Source organism: Prunus mume, linkage group LG4 (genome assembly GCF_029339155.1).
Source record: "Prunus mume cultivar Tortuosa linkage group LG4, ASM2933915v1, whole genome shotgun sequence".
Taxonomy (NCBI): Eukaryota; Viridiplantae; Streptophyta; class Magnoliopsida; order Rosales; family Rosaceae; genus Prunus; species Prunus mume.
This window is the reverse complement of record NC_142701.1, coordinates 4,314,504-4,319,980: the sequence shown is the minus strand read 5'-3', so window position 1 is coordinate 4,319,980 and position 5,477 is coordinate 4,314,504. Positions and strand designations below refer to the sequence as shown.

The 5,477-nt window shown below is 40.4% G+C and overlaps 1 non-coding gene across 1 annotated transcript; it reads right to left on the bottom strand.

Moving 5' to 3' along the window:
- Positions 1-1,812: 1,812 nt before the first annotated feature.
- Positions 1,813-1,919, bottom strand: LOC148917696 (small nucleolar RNA R71). Its single transcript, XR_016126573.1, has one exon. It is a non-coding gene; the product is annotated as a small nucleolar RNA R71 (small nucleolar RNA).
- Positions 1,920-5,477: the final 3,558 nt, after the last annotated feature.

Genomic DNA, 5,477 nt, shown 5'->3' with positions numbered 1-5,477 from the left:
CAAACACACATTCAGATTCACCACAAGAGAGAAGAGAGCTGGAGTGTCCTGGGAATTCCTTGCTGCCATCATCTAGTTCTTCTCCTCTCTTTATCCTATCTATGTATTTCTTACTTTCTGTACTCATAGTTATGTCTAACTAATCCGTTTAGTTAGGGCTTAGGATGAAGCCCTAGTCATGAATATTCAATGTTATGGATGATTTTATAGTTAATTGATTTCCTTGCTTTCATTACCAAGTTGTTAATCTCTAGTTTATTATGTGCTTGATGTATATTTTTTGGAGTAGCTAACTAAGATTTTATGCTAGCACAGGTTGGGAAGGGGTTTAGATTCATCAATTCTACTCTCCTTTCACAAGCAACACATGAATGGCCTAAGAATCATTCAAGGGGTTAATAACCATAGGTTGACTAGGACAGATACCATGTTCTAGGACTTGTGTGATTATCATATTCTCAAGGAGCTTAATGACTCTTGTATGCTTTATTCTAAGTAGATACCATGCTTAGGTTGCATATTAGAGATCACGTGTTGTGTAGATACCATGCATAATCACATGCCTTAGGAGAATCATGCATCCTGCACCTAGATACCATAGGCTTGTATGCGATAATCTATTGTTGATGAAGCTTGAGTCAATTTCTATGCATTCATAACTTGGATAGGAAGACTAGTGGTAGATTCCAAGGCTCTAACACCTCTCAATCTTTGTTTCGCAACTTTTTGATTGCTGCCGGTGTTTACTGAGCACTTTTATTTCACGTTCTTCTTTTCATTTCAACAAAAAACCCCCATTTCGAGTCGTGTGTGGTGCTAGGATTCTGTCCTAGACCTTGAGTAATTAGCAAGAGGCATTGTTGAATTTGACCTTGCCTTTAGCTAGTTAGTCAGTTTCTTTGTTCTATGTTTTTCTAGCATTCTAAGTAATTTAACTTGGAACCAAGTTACCATTCTCTGTGGGATCGACCTCGTATTTACATAAGCTATACTATAAACGGTTCGTGCACTTGCGAGAATTAAAGTTGCTGTTTTTAATAACTCATTTTAGTTGTTAGGAATTGAATCAACAAGTTTTTGGCGCCGTTGCCGGGGAACCGGTAACGTTGGTGCTATAGTTAGATTACTTTGATTGTTTTGTTTTTGGTTGTTTCATTTGTTTCTTTTCGTTGGTTTTTCTTTTAGTATTCAGTTTTTGTATTTAGTTGTTATCTCCATTGAAAGCACTGAATTGAGTTCCTTGGTGTGTGCATGTCCGAATCTGACCAAGAGCAAAGTTCACCTGAGCCACTTTCACCAAGAACCGCTGCTGTACGTGCTGGTTTGAGGAGGAATTATAGTTCTTCAAGTGCTGATTCTAAAAGTTCCGAATCTGAAGGTTCAAGCACGATGGCAGAGATTCCGAACACCAACAATAATGTTGAAGGAGGTGGTGCGCTTGTTGTCCAACCTCGGAAACCCCTGCGTGAGTTTTCCATTCCCAAAGTCACCGATCAACCTTCGTGCATCGTCTATCCTCAACTCACAGTTGACAGGTTTGAGCTTAAAAGTGGTATGATTCATCTTCTTCCAACTTATTATGGTAATACCACTGAGGATCCTTACATGCATATTAAGCAATTCTTTGAAATATGTGCTACGATCAAAACTCATGGCCTTGATGATGAGCAGATTAAGATGAGGCTATTCCCATTCAGTTTAAAAGATAAGGCTAAGTCTTGGTTATACTCTTTGCCTAATGCTTCAATTTGTACTTGGGATGAGCTTTCTAATAAGTTTTTGCAGAAATTCTTTCCGGCTCAAAAGACTAACAAGATTAGAAAGGAAATCCTTGGTTTCACACAAAAGGAAGGAGAAGCTTTTCATGAATGTTGGGAGAGGTACAAGGAGATGATAAGTTCTTGCCCACACCACAACAGTAGAGAGTTGGATGCAAATGCAATCTTTCTATGAAGGTTTGCTTGATTCCGAAAGGATGATGGTAGATGCAACAAGTGGGGAAGGACTGATGAACAAAACAGCAGATGAGGCTTTTACTCTCTTTGAATCTTTGAGTGCTAACTCTCAACAATGGAGCCACAATAAAGGAAGAGGAGCTCCTATGAAAGCTGTGGTCTCTGAGGTAAGTACTAATAATGAGATTGCTGCAAAACTTGATGTTATGTGTTCTTTGCTTCAACAGGCAGTGATGGCCCTCTAGGAAACAAAGTAGAAGTTCAAGATCAATCTTTTGCAGAGCACATGCTAGAACAAGCAAATGCCCTTCAAGCAAGGAATCCTAATAATGATCCTTACTCAAACACGTACAATCCGGGGTGGAGAAATCATCCTAATTTCAAGTGGAGCAATAACTCAAATGTGCAACAATCTTAAGGACCTGCCCAGATTTCAAATACAACAAAGGCAATTCCAGCAAGCTCCCCAACAAGTGCAAGAGCAAAGGGGTGATCAAATGGGAGAATTGCAAGACATGTTCAAGAAGTTCATGGGGCAACAGATGCAAAGCGAATCAGAATCTTCAAAATGCAGTGAACAAACTAGAAGTGCAAGTTGGGCAGATTGCATCCTCCATGAGCAATAGGGCATCCGGAACATTTCCAAGCCAAACAGAGGTGAATCCAAGGCATCAAGAGCATGCTAAAGCAATACACATCTTAAGAAGTGGTAAACAAGTTGATAACAAGGTTGGAGATGTCAACGAAGAGCAAGAAGATGGAGAAAACGTGGAGATCATTCAGCCACCACATGGCAGCCCACACTTCCGACAAACAGTCCCTCAATCATTCTGGAAAGAGCACAAACCCTAAGGTATCATCTAATGCTAATCAAGTTCCAATTTCAACTAATGCTTTTAGGCCTATTGCACCCTTTCCCAGCAGGTTATCAAAGTCAAAGAAAGATCAAGGCTTGGATGAGATAATGGAAACATTCAAGAAGGTGCAAATCAACATCCCATTGCTCAATGCCATTGCTCAGATTCCAAAGTATGCAAAATTTTTGAAGGATCTATGCACTAACAAGAGGAGATTCAAAGAGCATGAACAAGTTGCATTGAGTGAAGAGGTAAGTGCAGTGTTACAAAGAAAGCTACCTCCAAAGCTAAAGGATCCAGGTTCGTTTTCTATACCTTGTATAGTTGGTGATTTTAAGTTTCAAAAAGCTTTGCTTGATCTTGGTGCTTCTATAAACCTTATGCCATATCATGTTTATGAAAAACTTAACCTTGGTGAGTTGCAAGCCACATCTGTGAGCATTCAATTGGCAGATAGAACTATTAGGTACCCTAAGGGCATTCTAGAAGATGTTTTGGTGAAAGTGGAAGAGCTAATTTTGCCAGAAGATTTCTTGGTGTTGGAAATGGAAGAAGCACCAATTCATGACAATCAGTTACCACTCATTCTAGGTCGGCCATTCATGGCAACTGCCGGTGCTATTATTGATGTGAAGAAGGGTACATTGACCATGAACGTGTTTGATGAGACAATAGCATTCAAAGTGTTTGAAGCCTCCAAGTTTCCAAGTGATGAGCATGAAGTTTTCCAGCTTGATGCAATTGATACTATGGTGAAAGAAGCACTGCCAATGAGTTATTTGGAGCCCATTGAAGCATGCATCACACAAGCATAAGGAAAGAAGAAGCGGACAGCTTAGAGGCTGTGATCTCTCCTTTACTTTTTGAGCTTGTTTGCAGCATGGATAGCTACATAGAAGTTGGAAAGAGGTATGCAAACCAATTTGAATCATTACCCCCACCTACTAATAAGGTTTTACCTTCTATTGTGCAGGCACCAGAGTTGGAATTAAAGCAATTGCCAAAACACCTTAAATATGCTTATTTAGGTGAAAATGAGACTCTACCTGTTATCATTGCCTCACACCTCGAACAAATGATGAGAAGAAGCTTTTGAGAGTTCTAAAAGAGCACAAAACCGCAATTGGGTGGAGCATTGCAGATATCAAAGGCATAAGTCCAACACTATGCATGCACAAGATATTATTGGAAGACAACGCAATGCCTAAGAGGGATGCCCAAAGACGTCTCAATCCAAACATGAAGGAGGTGGTAAGGAAAGAGGTAATGAAGCTTTTAGATGTTGGTATTATTTACCCTATATTGATAGTAAATGGGTGAGCCCAGTGCAAGTTGTCCCCAAAAAGTCAGGTATCACAGTGGTGAAGAATGAAGCAAATGAGCTTGTACCTACACGGGTGACCACGGGCTGGAGAGTTTGCATTGATTATAGGAAGCTCAACACAGCAACAAGCAAAGATCACTTCCCTCTTCCATTCATTGATCAGATGCTTGAGAGATTGGCTGGCCATAGCCACTATTGCTTCCTTGATGGATATTCAGGCTACAACCAAATCGCCATAGCCCCGGAGGATCAAGAGAAGACGACCTTCACATGTCCCTTTGGCACTTTCTCTTATAGGAGGATGCCTTTTGGTCTCTGTGCCCCAGCCACTTTTCAAAGGTGCATGATGAGCATTTTCTCCGACATGGTAGAAAGGTTCATTGAGGTATTCATGGATGACTTCTCTGTCTTTGGTGATTCTTTTGATCAATGCTTGCATAACTTATCCAAGGTGTTAGCTAGATGTGAACAGACTAACCTTGTGCTTAATTGGGAAAAATGTCATTTTATGGTTAACCAAGGCATAGTTCTTGGTCATGTCATCTCTAGTAAAGGAATCGAGGTAGATAAAGCTAAGATTGATTTGATTGCCTCCATGCCCTCACCTACTTCTGTCAAAGAAGTACGTTCTTTCCTTGGCCATGCAGGTTTCTATAGGCGTTTCATTAAGGAATTTTCTAAGATTGCGAGGCCTTTGTGCAATCTCCTTGCCAAGGACATGGATTTTGTCTTTGATCAAAACTGTGAGAATGCTTTCAATGCTTTGAAGAAGATGCTCACAACTGCCCCAATCATTATACCACCAGATTGGAGCTTGCCTTTTGAATTGATGTGTGACGCCTCTGATTATGCCGTTGGAGCTGTTTTGGGACAGCGAGTTGATAAGAAGCCACATGCCATCTACTATGCTAGTAGAACCCTCAACGATGCCCAACTCAACTATTCCACCACAGAGAAGGAGTTATTAGTGTCATATTTGCTTTAGAGAAGTTCGGATCATATTTGATTACTAACAAGGTTATTGTTTACACTGATCATGCAACATTAAAATACTTGTTAGCCAAGAAGGATGCCAAGCCACGACTCATTAGATGGATTCTCTTGTTGCAAGAGTTTGACTTGGAGATAAAAGATAAGAAAGGAAGTGAGAATGTCGTGGCTGATCACTTGAGTAGATTGGTACATGTATCTAACGAAGAGGAGGATTCATTGCCATTGCGTGAAAGCTTCCCTGATGAGCAACTCTTCTCCATTTGTGCTTTGAATTCCCTCAATCCATTGCCTTGGTTTGCTGATATTGTTAACTATTTGTGCACTAATGAACTCCCTACAGGGTTATCT